Source organism: Meriones unguiculatus, chromosome 12, assembly GCF_030254825.1.
Source record: "Meriones unguiculatus strain TT.TT164.6M chromosome 12, Bangor_MerUng_6.1, whole genome shotgun sequence".
Classification (NCBI taxonomy): Eukaryota; Metazoa; Chordata; class Mammalia; order Rodentia; family Muridae; genus Meriones; species Meriones unguiculatus.
In genome coordinates, this window is record NC_083360.1 from 94,926,578 (window position 1) to 94,943,026 (window position 16,449).

Genomic DNA, 16,449 nt, shown 5'->3' on the forward strand with positions numbered 1-16,449 from the left:
GCTTGATTTCTTAGTCTACTTTCTGAAATGTTTAATTATTATGAACACAGAATGTTGGGAAGGACCATACTTCAATACAGTTGTTATGAGATGGGGCTAGAGAGATGGCTGAGCTGACAAAGACAAGGCTCAAAAGACAAATGCCAACAGTTGCTAGGAGAAGTGTGCATGTTTAGATGTGGCAAATGTTCATTAATGGCACAGACACAACCCTTCACGCAGCTCTCCTCCATCCCCCTCCCCCCAGTGTTCTCATACATGTGGCTTTCTCTTTCCTTGGGAGTTTGACCTCTTTCCATAAGAACTGAGCTTTGCCACAAGCTTTCTTCCATTCTACCTGCAATATCTAGAGATTTTATTTGAGATTTTTTTTCCCCTTTAAACTGCATTCTCAAATTTGAGAGTAAGGAATTCTTTTGGTTTTGTAATTTATATCAGATTTCTCAGATTCCTAGTAACATTTTTGGGGATGCAATTTTATGTCATTAACAAATAGTGAGCTGAATATTTTAAATGAATTCTGAAAAGTTCAGAGTTCCCTGCTGCTTGTGTGAAAGGTTAGGCCATCACATTTAAAATAAGACAAAATAGAATAATAGCAGAGCCACAGGCGTCTTTTATTTCTCTGTCTTGGAGAAGCAGCAGCAGGGATCAAACAGCTTAACTGTAACAGTGCCCCCCATGACCTGCCATGTACCTCCTTGGGCATGAGAATGGACAATCCAAGGGACCTGAAAAACTGTGTTCATCCAAATTCTTTGAACATCAAACTGGGCAATCATATCTGTACTCAGGGGAAGCTGATTCATTGCTGGCCAAAAATGGCAATGCAGGCAACCAAATGAAATGGATTATAAAATTTGATTGGTATAAGAAATCAAAGTTAAAATGTCCCATCGTGCATTTAATACTGATCTGGGAAATAGTGATTAAACAGTGTAGAAACAAAATTTTCTCTTGCCAAAAAAAAAAAAAAAGAATATTGACTTATATTCAGAGTAGTTTAAAGATGGAACCAAACTATCATTTTATCATTTTTATGCAACTATCAATTAACAGTTGGACTTTATAATCCCTGTAGCAGCATTAATTTTAGCTATATTAAGTATATATTTTAAATTTAGACTGACCTTGTGACACTATAGGAGCATATAAAGAAAAAAACCCAAGTATCCCTGTTTGTACATTAATGAACAAAGCAAAGTGAATCACTATGTTACGGCTAGGGATGTGCTTCATTGGCAGAGTGCCTACTTATGTAAAGTAGGCTCATCCCCAGCAGTGACAAAAGTGTGTATTGATGTCCTTTCCAGTTTTGAGTTTGTTGGGTCATTTTAGAAATCTGAAAATCCATGAAACATACTGCTTCTGGGAGGGACTCACGTGGATTAAAGATTATGTTTAGAAATTAATCAAGTAAAACAAAAATTTAGAATTAAACATTTACTTGATTTAAGGCATATCCATTTTTTAGGTCTTTGTAGTACCAAAAAACAAGCTCATAAGTCTTAAATTCATATAATTTAGCTGAAGAATACACTCTGTTCTGTTAATGCATTTTGTTTCACTGTTTTTTCTTGAGTTGAGGTATGTATGCATGTTGACTGTTTCAGATGAGTCTGATAGTGATGATAATTACATCTTCACTGTTTTTTTTTAACACTGTCACATGAGATGCTCCTTTCCATTGCATTGGGTCTGAATAGTCAGCAGCTTGCCATAGGCATATGTAGAGATCAGCATCCAGAGAGTGTCCATGCTGGCTTCCAGAATCTACCTGTGCACTTCAACACAGGGACTGTGACCACCGAAGACTCCACATGCTGTGTCTGAACTTGGGAGCTCGCCTCAGGGACATGCCTCAGCTAGTCACTGGGCTTGGGCACAGTAAGTCTGAACTGTTGCTGGGACACAGCAGTCTTCTAGGTTTTCAGAGTGCTCCCCTGTCCAGGAGGCCAGAGAGCCTCCACACACCCTCCTCCCTCATGTGTGGACTGTGCTGTGGTCTGAGGATTACCTCACTTTCTCAGCGACATCAGTTCTCAGATGGCCAAGACCAACACTGTACTGTATTTTGTCTCTCTTTAACTTACTCCTTTCCACCAAATACATAAGTCAAGACTGTAAGTTATGAGATTCTCCATAAAGTGTTTAATGAACTCAAAAGTGAGCGAACAGCTTTTGAAACTGAGCAAAATTTGTAGATGATATTCAATGATAATGTATGATGCCCAATGACCAATGGCTAGCTGGAGGAAATAGATGTATAAACTAAATGTTTTACCTCAAGAAAGCCTAGCATCTCAGCTGCCTAGAAATAAACTAACAGCAGATAACCAGTACCCGTGTGTGAAGTGACTAGACACAAGGAGCTTTTTTATTTTTCCTCACATACAGCCCAAACTACTCCCAGATAGGCAGGCAGGATTATCTGTGCCATGGCTCGATCTCATTATTTTCTAAGAGAATTAGACCTCTTTTCTTGCTTGAGTTTAAGTGGTTGTAGTGTTCTGTCAGCAATGCAGACTGTTTGGACCCTGATTTCACTATCTATTACCTTTCATGGTCAAAGTCTTACCTCTGGTCAACACTAAGCAACACCTAGGAAGAAGCTGGTGGCAACTGTGGAATTTCAAACCTTATACTGGGATCTATTCAGTCAGAGCCTCTACCTTGAGTGAGTGATCCCTATGTATGTTAGAGCATAAAAAGCAATTGATGGGATCTAATGCTTAGACTATTGACTAGCAAAATGAATGTGAAGTGAAATTTTTAAAGAATAAATAAAATAGTATTTATTCATAATTGATGGTTTTCAAGCCTATAATTTCCTACCTTGTTCTGAAATTTTTCATGGCTTTAGTTGTTTTTTTTTTTTTAATTTACAACACACTTTATCCTTGCATTTTTCAAAAAGATGGATTGAAATAAGATGATTCTTACTTAATTATATATTATTGGGCTGGAGGTTCTCAGCCTGAGCTATGAAAACAAACAAACAACCAAAAAATAAATAAATAAATAAATAACAGGACTCCAGTCATCAATCAAGAATTTTGAGGGTTTAGGCCTGGGTACTGAAAGTTTTCGAGGTGTTTCCTGTTGTGGATATAAACATGTTTTTGTTTGGTACCAGATATGGGATGTGGAACTGATTCATATTGTCCACAACAACACACTTTGCCTCATGAAGGCCCTGAGAGAAATTCTTTGCCAGCTATAGATAGTTTGAATCTGAGGAATCTGAGGACTCTGGAGAGAGAATAAATGCCAGGACCCAGAGGGCAGAGATTCAAGAAAGAACCATGCTGCTCCTGCTTCTCCTAGCTGCTGTTGTGAGACAAGAAGATGGAGATCTCCTGAAATGAGGATTGGACTGGCTCCAAGAAACCCAGTGACCCTAACCGGCAGGAAGCAGCTAAGAAAGAACTGCGTCCCTTCTCCCACTAACCCTTCCTTTCTCCTATCTGCATGTTGGAAGGGATTGGGGTGGGTAGGGAGAAAAAGATAAAAGAAATGTAAATAAAAGAGTGTTTTAAAAATCTAGGTCAGCAGTCTCCAGCTGATTCCAAACCTTCATCAAGGTTTGAGAAACCACTGCCCAGACCAAAAAAAAGCACATCCATTTGAGGCAACTACTGACAGCCCCAATAAGAACTATAGGTTTCCTGCAGGTTTGTACCTGACCCGTTTCCTGAATTGATTGCAAGCCAATAACAGGAGAGAATTTATATTCATACGTGTAGCAAGCTTCATCTAACAAATTCATTGGCTTACTGAATGAATTAAAACCAGGAGCCTTTACTCAGACACAGTTGATTTGGCCTGAAGTTCATTAGTTCATTATAAGTGCTGTTTATCAACACCCAAAGAGGTATTTCTAAGAATTACACACAAAATTTGGTTTGCTATTAAGATATAGTGTATGTGTACCCAAAGGGCAGGCTCATATAGAATAAACATGTACACAAATATATGTACATATTCGTGTCTTTTCCTTGAGTCTAGAAGAATTATCACTCTAGATTGTAAGCTGGTATCAGAAGCTCCAAAACTGAGATAAGAATTTGAATTTCCTGTCTTGTCTACTTCTATTTGAAAATTCTGTTATTTTTATTGTGTAGACGGCTAAAAATATAAAATCAGGGAAGACTTACTTTTGCTCTCTCCACCACCCACATTTTTTAATGTGCAAAATCTTGGGATAAATATCTGTAAGTAAGAAAGTTTAAGTGCCTTATCCTGATAGTTGCAAATAATTTTATACAACAGTCAGACAGACAAATTGTGCTGATTGTCTGTATTCCTTTAAGAGAGAGAGGTGGGGGGGGAGTGCAAGAAGGAAGTCTGGCCCAGAGACGAGAGTAAATCACAAAAGTGATCTCAAGTGAACAGAGATAGATTTCTGGAATACAGTGTGCAATGAAACCGCTGACCTCTTATACACGGGTTCATGTCTTTTTCTACAGAAACAGATGGGTAATAGCATAATGCTGAAATCATGCTCGACATAATATGGACCTAGTGATTGCAGACCTGATTGCTTGCCATATGGTTGCTGAAGGGTTGAAGAGAAAATGGGATGATATGCAAACCTTTAAAAGCAACATTTTTATTGAATGGCCATTACATTAAAACCCAAACTCTGCAAATGAAGGCAAGAGCTGTGGTGAATAATGATGACATAACAGAGCAATAAAGGCAGCAGTGGAATTGTATGTATTTTGTTTCAGATATGCAAACTAAGAGCAGACTACTTATTTCTGTCACTTCTGGCGTTATTATGAGCATGAGAGGGTAAGCTGGAGGGATAGGCCTGTAGGGAAGAACTCCTGTGTGTATAGGGGATTGCTGCATTCACTAGGCCAGTGCGAGAAGACAGTAATGATTTGTTCCAAAGGACACTGGCTCTCACTCAGAGACCACCTACAGAATGTGACTAATCTTCCTGACTTTGGGTCTCTCAGTAAGAAGCTGCTAGGAAAAACCTGCTTGAGAGTTCAGTGTGATGCAGGAAAATGAGGGAATGCATTTGCACTTTGCGTTTCTTCATACAAGCTTTGCTGTTTTCGCGCTCTCTGCAAACAGGTGTGCAGGATAAGGTAGATGACATTTCCCAGGGTGCATTACAGTTTAGTTGAGCAGTTGTTCTATTTTGCTTGAGTTTTGTTTTCAGCATGTCATGGGGAAAGAGATGGCATTTCTTTCTTTTAAATATTTTTATTAGCTTGCTTCAAATTTGCATACACTTCATTTCCTATCTCTTTAATGAATATCTTTCAGTCGTGCAAAATTGTAAGAGTTAGTGCTCAGAAATGGAACTCAAATACATTAAGCTAAACCTACTCAGAGTGTGTGGAGGGTAATGAGGTGAGAGGCGAAAATTCAGCCCTTCAGTGAGGAATCTGAAGTATCTAATTTTATTTTAGTGTATAAGAGCTACTGATTAAGACCAAATATTCAAACGTAATATGTATCATGAGCCTAACAAATCTAAGGGGACTTGGGGAATCTATATTCTCTTGTGCCTTCCTATGAAGGTTCGTTCTTCCAGGCACAGTTTTTATACAAGCCCACAAAATGCATCTTACCATGAATTCATTTTCTCATTAAATGCTATATTCTCTTTAAATTTCAAAGTATTAAGCAGGCAGATGAGCCAGGGTCTGTGTTTCTTGTTTCTGTTTTCTTTATGTCTTCTCAGCAAATCTGTTGCTTTGATTCATATTTCCAAAAGCACAGACACTCCTCAAGAGCTTTAAATGGGGATGAAACTCCTGCTGACAAGGGCGAGGCCTCTTCTAAACACTGTAGTTGCCTATTGTTAATAGAAGTTTATGTAGAGGAAGAGCTTGACTCTGGATGAGATCAAATGTGTGCATACCGTTTCATTTATATTGATTCTTGTCCCTAATTATTAAAGCTACTTCAGAATCAAGCTTGTAAGTTGGAGGTCCATCCACCCCCAGGCTGTGTTATTAATAGCTTAATTCAGGGATTCTTAAACTGGAGGGCCACATAATGCACAAATCACTGCAGCCCACCCAATCCTAGGTTTTCTGATCTAGTCAATGTCAATGGTAGTGTAATTTGCATTCCTGATGATTTTCTATTTAACGTTGTTTCTGATGCTTTCAGAGATCATTCTTTGGGAATCATTGACGATTTTCTTTAGAGCCCAGTGGTGAAACAGAAAGCTTAGAACTATTAGCTAAGGGTTGAGCCTGACATGTGTATTGGGAGCAAGATCAATTTATTGGTGTTGCTAAAGCAGTGACTTCAACACCACAGGCAGCAGTGAGGCCACATCAACCTTTGTCCAGAGTAGGGACAGCAATGGACGGGGAGATGGACGTCAACATATGTGATGAGATAAACTCCCCAGTTGGAGGAGGAGGTAGGCATCCACATCTTTGGATGAGCAAAACCTTCCAGGTAAGCAGTAAGGTCTACATCCTGTGTGAGCCTGCTTCTGTCTGGAAGGAAGATTTGTGCAGCTCTGAAATTGTATTTGTTTTGTTCAGACAGTAAGTTTCTACAGTGGCGTTCAAAGAGCTTGCATCCACTTAAGACCCCAGCACTGTTAGAAATTTCATCAGCCTGGTTGCCCTTATAACTTTTGCGGCCTAAAGGCATTTGACAAGTGTAGTGTAGTGTTTAAGACATCTTATGCATAGCCAGAGTTCTCTTTTTCTTCCCGGTGATGAGAAACATTTTCTTCTCACCTGGAAAGCCAGTTTTTATACAGCTTGACTAGGGGCGTATCTCCTGTGTGGCAAAAGAAGTTTTGCATAACTTTCAAGCACCCAGGTTGACCTATTTAAGAGACACCCAGTGCTACATAATGTATTTAGGTCAAGTACTTTGTCTAAGCTTCTCATCACTCTTGTACTAGTCTCTCTCTCTCTCTGTGAAAATCTCAGCTCTATTATAGATACAGATGCTGGCTGAGGCATGGTGCCTGATATCAGAATGTAATAAATCCCTATATAACATAGTTATCATGCCACCCAATGGTAGGTGCCAAGGTAAAAAGGCACCTGAGGTTTTGATGAAATATCTGCCTCACTGATTTTTCTCTCAGGAACCACAGTGGTTGTGTAAGCAGACACTATGACTGAAAGAACCGGTGGAGTTAAAATGCTTTCAAATGCCTTTGCTATTTGGAATGCTTTCCAAAGATTAAAGAAAATGGTGGCTGGCTATCATTTCGGTGGTAAATTTTTGCTTGGGAAGCTGAATGATCAAGTCTTGACACCTCTCTCAATCATTATTTTTCCTTTTCCTAGCAGATTTCTTATAGAGAGAGAACTGAATGGGCCTATGTCATTATCCTAACTTGAAATGAACCACCAAGAAGGCCCAGAATGACAGCTTACCTCTGAGATTCTTTAATTGTAAATGTGAATTTGTTACAAAATTAAAATGGTTTCAAAGAGGCATTTAGCAATATTTACCAAATATATTTTAGCCTTAAATGAGAACTGTTTTGTTTTTCCAAGAATTTGTACTAATAATATCTCCTTTTCGACCTCTGTACTCATGAGCTATCCCTTCTCCAAGATCTCAATCAACCGCCTCAGCTTTAGGTTGACCTGTCTGTGGGAGGGCGGAGGAAAAGGCTTCTAATGTAATCCATTGGCTTTGGTATGTAATACATGATTGTTCCCATTTTGTTGCTTACAAAACTAAGATTTTCTTACCAAGAACACAAATCTACATTAGAGTTCTCTGGGTGAGAAATGAGGGCTTCCTCCCAGCAGGGGCGCCTTGGCTGCAGCACCAGGCTGTCAAACCAGTGGATCACAACCCTGGCTGTGCATTACAGTCACCAGGGGAGCTCTTGAAAAAAATACCAGTGCCTGGGCCCCACCCCAGTCCATTAAATGAGGATCTCTGGGGATGCGGCCTGGACACGGATGTCTTCTGAAAAGCTCTCCAGCTGAGTTTAATTGTGCAGCCTGGGCTGAGAGCACTATTTGAAATTAAACAGCACCCACATTCATCCTGATTCTAAAGGAATAGTCTTTCCAGTGTATACTGTGCTAGCTGCAAAATGCCAAATGAAAATTAAGTGTATCATGTTTAAAATTCCTGTTGGATCTCTCTTACATAGAATGAACACCTGACTGAGGCCTGAGAGAGCGAGAATGACAATGACTGCCTCAGTGTCCCTGGCAAGGGCTGTTAGAGGGGTCCCCACGTGCAGTGCCCTAGAGCTGCCAGAGCCCTCTGTTTCCCCAGCATCAGTTCTAATACAGAACAGTGAAAGACTGGGTATGAAAATTCAGTTGAAATTATCACATGTCTGAAACATGGGAGGCTTGAACTAGTTACCTGCTACAGTTCTTGCTCTAGGCTAGAGAGCAAAGCAACCAATTCTTTAGTAAAAGTTTTTGTTTATATCTACAAAAAGGACTTATTAAAATGGGCATAAGTTGATTGTGCATCTTAAAACCAAGTGTGAGTGGCCTTTTAGTCACTTGCTATTGGATTGTGTGTTCTTTGCAAGCAGAGTTAAGGGCTGCATCCCTCCTCCTCACTTTCCTATGACCATTATTTTCTAGATTATTCTGATGTTAACATACCAGGCTAGGTCGTTGCAGTGCAGGCAACTTTTTCAGTCCTGGGCCACTGTGCAAGAGCTTGCCTCCAGCATGGTGGCTGCAGCCACTGGGAAGAGGAATGTGCCTTGCACATCCCATCGTCTGTCTCTGGCTTTATAAAGCTAAAGTTCAATATTTGGTTTTGCCCATCTTCTTGATTGAATGCATAGAGTTACTCTCTCTATTTTTCTGGATGACTGTTTTGTTATTTCAGTTATTTGAATATACTGGGAGGAGTTGAGGGAGGGGGCTTCAACGGGGATATATAATGAATAAATTGTAAAAAAAATAGAAATAAAAATAAAAATTAAAAAAGAAAACATGTTCTATAGATTATATCTGCTAATTTTTGTTTGCATATTTTGGCTTAACTGCATAATTTATCAACTTTTATTTTTCTTGATCTTGTTTCGTTATCATTTTTTTTAGTTTTGTGGTGTGTGTGTGCACACGTGCACATATGTTTGTGTACACTTTCATACACTTGTGTTATTGAAAATGTCTCTATATGTCCTGGTTTGATTGGTAATTTTCCTGGGTACTGGGAAATGGACCTTGGGCCTCATGAGTACTAGGCAATTGCCTACCACTGAGCCCCATAGATTTGTTAATTTTAAGAAAGCACCTGCATAGTTTTTTTTCTGCATAGTTTTCTTAAAGATATTTTTCTTTATAGTCACAAATTTCTACAAACAAGGCTCCCTTAATCATTTAGATAATTAAAGAAATGTTCCATTTTATACTGTTTCTCTCTCGCTTGCTATCTCTTCTCTCTCTCTTTGGTGTGTGTGTATGTTGTGTTCATGGAGATTAAACCCTAACCTGGTCCTTGCTAAGCACACACTTTGCCACCAAGCTACATGCATCTGCATTTTTTTCTCTTCTTTAAATGAAATAGGTAATGCACATTACCTTTAAATGAAATAGGCAGTGTATGCTTTGAGGACACTCAGAAGCATGTCCTAAAGGTGGGCTTGCTTTTGCATCTCTGTAACAGCAAGGATGACCCTGTCTGAGATTCCATATGATAGTGACAGACTGCTTTTAACCTTGGCTCCTTGAAATAAAGCCCATAACCTGCACTGCTCTTAGTAGAGGCAAAGCTTCCCTTATGGGGCTGCTACTCTCCTGTGCCTTTGTTGCAGTCCTAGGGCGGCATCTAGGAGTCTTCATTTTGATTAACAGTCTTTCTTTCGGGTGGGAGACTCAACTCGCTTTGAAGTGCGTGCTAAATGATTCACAGTGTGAATGAATCAACTTCTGCAAGCATTCCCAACCTCTTAAATATGTAGCCTGCAGAATCTTTGTTGGATTATATTTAATTAAAAAAAAAAAAAACCCAGCACCTTTCTGCATGACACTTCACTCCAAACAACCCTCAGTCTAAGCCATTGTAATGTAGCTGCATCATGCTTCCCCAGAGTTTTAGGGAGGCACTGAGCACTGATTTAGCTTTGTATTTAAACATATTGTTCTCTGCCTTGTTCATGTTATCATTTCTGTTACTGTTACATTTACCTCAGGAGTTCCCAGTGTTTATTTTTAAGAGACCAATAGAAATAAGCAAAATTAAATTTTGGCTCACCCCCTTTGAGACACAATTGTGTATCTCCATGAAGAGGGTTCACCTCATGCCAAATAGAAAGGAAAATGCCTTTTTTTCTTATTATTTCTTTATATACCTTCCAGGGAAAATGAGATATAACAAATTTGATTAGAGTTAGTTTGTCGTGTAGTTACCCAGGTATTTTATTTTAAAATGTATCCTTGTGATTGATGGTCTACTCTTCAGGAGACATGAGTCCATGTAAGAAACAACATCTATCGAAGAAGAGTTGGTGGCTTCATTTCCTGGACAGTCACACCCACATTCAGAGGCTGGATTTTATTCTGGTGAGCTAGTGGTGCTCTCTTTCCGCATGAGAGCTCATCTCCAGATGAACCTCCTCATCTTTGAAGGATTTTGTTTTTCATCATTCCTTGTGACTAATTTGGTCACAGCCAGGCCTACATTCCCTAAAACTATCAAATCCCAACCTCAGATTCTTACTGACCACTCACCTTCTCCTACCAAATGAATTTGATTTCCCATTTATGATTTCATCTTTCCTTTATTATCATCACTGAGATCAAGTCATCCAAACCATTAAAAAGAATTTAAAAAAGCCATTGTCAAGGAGACTATGACACACACAAAGGTAAGTCAAAGCTAGTTTTATTTGGTCAGAGGCCTTTCAAGATCTGCCGTTGTGCACTGAGATTGGGGTCTACTGTAGAACCCACCAACCAGATAAGGTTGTCGCCTGCCTTGAGATCTGAATTCAAGATGCTGGGAGCAGAGACTGGGAATCTAGTGTGCCTGCTCAAGGGTGAGGGCATTGCTCTTTGATCATATTTTCTCAACCCCGAGTAAAAGCGGGGCATTTGCTAAGATCAGGAATTTGGTACACAGATGGGCTTCCTTGAGTGACTGACACATTAAAGAGGACCAGAGGACTGAGGAATCGAGTCCTGCTTAACCCACAGATGAATTGGCTTCTATTATCCCATGTTTTCTGTCTCATGAATGTGCAGTTTTCCTGTCTATGGCACATGGGCACCTCCGAGGCTAATGATAATCGTACAGAAAGGAGGCATCTAGGATCCAGTGTTTATTGAGCAACTCGCCTCTGGTTTGGAGTCACAAACCCAGCTGACAGGGTCAGGATGCAGCGTCAGGGGCAACCGCTGTCGGTCTTCTCTGTCTCTCTCTTTCCTTGCTTCCCTCTGTATCTTTAGGTCCTTATTCTGTTTGGAAACTATCCATAACCCCTCACTTTGCAGAGAACAGATCTGACATTACCTAATGCTTCCATCTATTTAATTTCCCCTCTTTTCCCGGCTAGTCTTGCTCCCTTTCTGGATGAGTCATCCACACATCTCCTGCATGTGTTGCACAGGTTTCTTTCTGTTTGTATCTACATGGCTGACTTCTGGATCATTTCCTCGTGTGTTCAGTGTTACCTCTTTCATGGCTTGAAGCAAGTTAGCAAAACTCTGAGTTTCCACCATCAGATATGCTTAAGTAAGCTGCTTCACCTCTCAGAATCTTGGTTTCTTCACATGTAGAAGGAGCTGCTTGAAATGATGAGTATTCTTAAAATAGCCTCAGCATGGGGCTGAGCATCCATGCAAAAGGCTGGGCATGGTCACGATGCCTGTAACTGCCATGCAGTATGGGGAAGAGGCAAGAGGATTACTGGGACCTTCTGACCACGGCCCCATCTCCAGGTCCACTAAGACACCCTGTGCAGGGAAGTAAAGTGGGAAGTGACAGAGGAGGACCTATAGCATCCTCCTATGCCCTTGATGCTCACGTCGACATGCATACTCACACACATATCCATGCATACTCCACATACATATACACCAGCGCGCGCGTGCGCGCGCGCGCACACACACACACACACACACACACACACATACACACACACAGTGACTTTGTAAATCCAGGGTTTATTTTGTATCAAGATTAGAATATCTAATTAGAACATATGATATTAAGATTAGTGGGTCCAAGATAAAATGGCATTGCCATTGAGAATTTCTTTGTTGTGTTCTGGGTTGCTGGAGTTTATTTTTTTAAATGTATCCCATCACAAAGATATTTATAGACCAGACTTCTTAGCTAGTCTGGCTTTCATGATTTCACTTTATGTGCCGGGCTTGTACAAGTGGCTATTGTACACCAGCCAAGATGTTTCACTTTTTATCACAAGACAGAAAACTTCTCTGAATGTGGCTCTATCTTGAGGGATCTGTTTTCTGCTATTGGTTAAATACCAGTGACACGGAAAGTGGTGTGGATGAATTGAAGATTCTGAGACAAGTAGTTCAAGACTGTTTAAAAGTCTGAAACTTGGTCTGTGATGAAAAAGACAAGTGGATCATTTCACAATAAACTTACCTTACTTGTTTTTTTCTGTTTACCTCTTACCCATAACCTTAAATACAGATGTGGGGAGGGAAAGAAATTGTGCAAGATACAGAGGAATGCTGAATTTTCCTCATTCTTTCTACTATTGGCATTTTCACCTTTTCAAACAGTTGTTGGTTTATATGTGTTTCTTAGCTGAGAGTTAGGGGGTAAGAAAGAGAGGGTACTTGGAATGTCCTACACAGGGACATATTGCTGTCAAACACATTATTGAAGCTGGGAAAAATGAAATTGAAACCAAGAACACCTGCTACTTTAACTCATTAAAAACCATAATGTTCTTTACCTGCTGCCTGGAAATACTGCGCTTTCAGGGAAGAGAAGTGCTAATCTAGACGGAAGAAAACGTAATGATTCACTATGCACTGATACGAAGTAACACTGTTTAAATTGGCTATTTCGGTGCATGAGAGCTGGCCGCTTTGTGTGAAAACGGTTTAGCTCATCAGGTGGTGAGTATTGCTCTCAAATTGCAGGAAAGAGTCAAATCGGCTTGCCACTGAAGTTTTTTTTTGTTATTTTTTTTTTACATGTTAGTTTTTTATTGACATCTTTCGCTTGTCTTCATGCCAGTAATTAAATTGCTAATTATGTGTTTCTGTTACAGTGGTCATGCTTTTATTACATAATTGCTTCAAGTTTAGCTCAAATCACCAACAATATTTATTTAACCTTTTTGTGCATTAGGTAAATTTTTAACATATAAAAGCTTTGGAATGACTTCACTGGCTCTGTTTTGATTAGTAAAATCAAAGGAATTCTAACCTTTCTTATGTTACATGGGTTGTTGGTCATGTTTTCAATGAAATTTCTGATAATTATTAATTTGAGAAATAGCAATCAGTTGAAATAAAAGGATAAAATGCAAAGGAAAAATTTCAAAGACATAAGTTCGCTTTTAGAAAAGTAAAATGAACTTTCCTGAGGTCATTGGAAATATGAAATTAATAACTTGATAACTAATATATGTATTTGATTATGTTTTGCTAATTTATTCACCAAGCCTCCCTCTTCTCTTGGAGCACAGGCACAAATTTGTCAGTATTTCAATGTATTCACGATTTTTCTTATTTGTTTATTTTACACAAGCCATAAGAGACATTTTTCTCAGTGAAGATTGCCTCTTTATTTTATTTTGAAATATTTGTATATTTATTTCATTAAATGAGATAATGCTTTTTCTTATTAACATAATTTCCAGTACATTAAACATATTTCTCCACAGACAGAAGAGAGGAATCAAATTAAATGACAACTAAATCACTTGCAGCAATTTCAACTGTTAAAAGAAATAAGTGTCTCTGTTTTCTTTGTGATCACAAGATGTGCTGTAAAGGGAAATGAAATCCTAAAGAAAAAAGAGAAAACATAAAGAAATAATGACTGACTTATTGCAGCAATACTACTGAGAGAAGAAAAATTCACTACAAATAAAAGGAAAATAATATAGTGGATTTGAAAGTTACCAAAATTCATTTCTTATTGATGAGTTCACTGGCTGCCTAATGCTAAGTAAACTGATGAAAAAAATCAATGCAATAAACTATGAATGATGAAAGTTGAAATAAATACTTTGCGTATGGAGGGCCATTATTCTAAATGTCTAATTTTTTAATAATTCATGTCTTTCTGTTTATAAAAAAAAGAGGAATTATTGCTTGGTGCACTCAAAATGCATGTAAAAAGCTTCTGCTGGAATCCCACACTTAGTAATAAGCACAACTGATGATGGTGACCTTCTGGCTTCAGTTTCGTGTCCAGCCTTCACATGGGTGTCAGTGCAAGGCAAGCTCGGCTGTGTGCTGCTGGGTTTATATAGCATTTAGAGTGGATGGAGCACCAAATGTTTTCCCGAAAGGCAAATTGTGGATCATAGGGAGAGGAAAACTCAGAGCATATGTTACATGTGTGAGTGAATGTTTGTATGTAGGTATGTATGTATGTTTGTGGATATAGCATGCTTGTCAGTGTTCTGGAGGATGGTGGTGCCTTCTTGGAGAAATCAACACTGATGCATACACAAAGAGTGTGTGTTTGGGGCACTGCTGTGTGTGTGTTAATTTTCACACTGCTCCAATAGGGAATTTGTTCAAATCAGGGCATATCGGCTCTATGGATCTTATGGGCTGATCCACTTATTTTATCTTTGACACATCCTTAGAATATACAGCTAGTTAGTTTAATCGATTAATCAAATGCTGGGGATTCTGTAAAAAATTTACCCTAAACCCTTTTCCAGAATTGTCTCTGGTGGAATTGACCGCCTACCACAGTTGATCCTGTAGACTTTCCCTCTCCAGGGGAGCAAGCACGCCATCATCCTTTTCTCCTCCCCAGTTTGCTGCACTCTCAGCTTCCTCTCTTGCTTTCTTTGTTTTGATTTGCTCCCAGACACATCCTCGCCAACATGCTACAAAGCCTTTCCCCATGGCCTCTGACTCTTCTTTCTCTTCTTCTGTTTCTCTTTGCTACCCATCCCTTACCCTTTCCCACTGGAAATTAACATTCTAAACCCTAATATATTTCTTCTTTTGAATTACAGACACCTGCGACTGTTGCCCTCCTGAAAACGTCTAGCTGCCATTCCAGAAAGAATAAGTGAGGTAAGAATTGTCATTTCCCTGAAGTGTACAGGCTTCTTTATTCCAAAGGTTCACAACTTCCCACTCAGTACCAACTTTGGGACCATCTTTCAGACCGTTTTTGCCTCAGTATGGGACATTATGAGGGTGTGTGGGAACTGCATGGCAAGCAATTTTCTGAGTCAGGGCAGGCCGGAGTTGGGGGTCAATGGCAACCTTCAGGAATCCTTTCATGTGCCCACCTTGGAAATACTTCTTCTTATCTTTTATTTAGGTTGCACGAAATAAGGCAAAAGTGCAGGCCACATGCAAGAGATTTTGAATTATGCATTAAGCTGATAATGCTCCAGCATGCAAGCTATGTCAATAAATAACTAGGCTGGCAGGAGGAAGGCATTCACCTCCCCAGAGCAGGGGCCTACCACACATGGAGAGCTAGAGAAAGACCAGGGGAAGGGTGAAGGGGCTCATAGCCTTCTGGCTTACTCTGATGAAGAAGTGCTAAGAGTAAGTTAATATTGAAAGTGTTGTCTAATGTCTATTTGCTTTTAAAATAAGCTAGCGACTCTCTGCAGTGCAAAGTGTGTGCGAGTTTGTGCTCCTGGTGGAGCTAACCTTTCCTTGCATGAAGCCTTATGTAAAGGAAATCTGTTCAGGAGGAAGATTCTTTTCATGGGACCCATTAAAGACTTCTTTAAAAAGTTAAGAGTTTTCATGATGAAATTTAGAAACATTGTTATGAATAACAGGCCACTCAAGTTTTCATTTCATTTCGTATCTTTAACTGATTAATATGTAGTAGAAAAGCAGAAGGTAAGCCTGTTGAAGAGACATGAGGATCAAAAGAAGGCTTAAAATGACATCCCTGGCACAGAGTACAGCTGAGGAGAACTGCTTCTTTAATCTTTTCACTGCTTTTCCTACTTTAGTAAAATACAATGATGAATTTGGTTATTTCATATTGTGTATACTGAACACTGAAGTGTGTACCTGCAAAACACACACACACACACACACACACACACTTTAAAACACTGTGCAGGAGTTAAACAGTATTGGGGAAGTGCTTGTAGAAGGACAACTGCTCTTTTGCCCGTGTTCACTCTCTGCCATAGGAAACTGATACCATTTGCATTTGATCTTTCCAAGGTTTAGACACATTGCATTGCCTCTGGTTGTGCATTCTGAAGCATCTTCGTAGGCAGTGCAGTAAGGAGTTTGAGGCCCCTTCTATCTGTTCACATGCATGTATTCAGCAACAGATTAAGGATGGATCTGTGAAAAC

General features: G+C 39.4%; 1 long non-coding RNA gene across 3 annotated transcripts in view; it reads left to right on the forward strand.

Moving 5' to 3' along the window:
- Positions 1-16,449, forward strand: part of LOC132646674 (uncharacterized) — a 501,797-nt gene that overhangs the window by 198,315 nt on the left and 287,033 nt on the right. For all 3 annotated transcript variants that reach the window (XR_009584923.1, XR_009584922.1, XR_009584921.1), the window contains exon 2: positions 15,125-15,185. This is a non-coding gene — a long non-coding RNA (uncharacterized LOC132646674). The remainder of the gene's footprint in view (positions 1-15,124; positions 15,186-16,449) is intronic.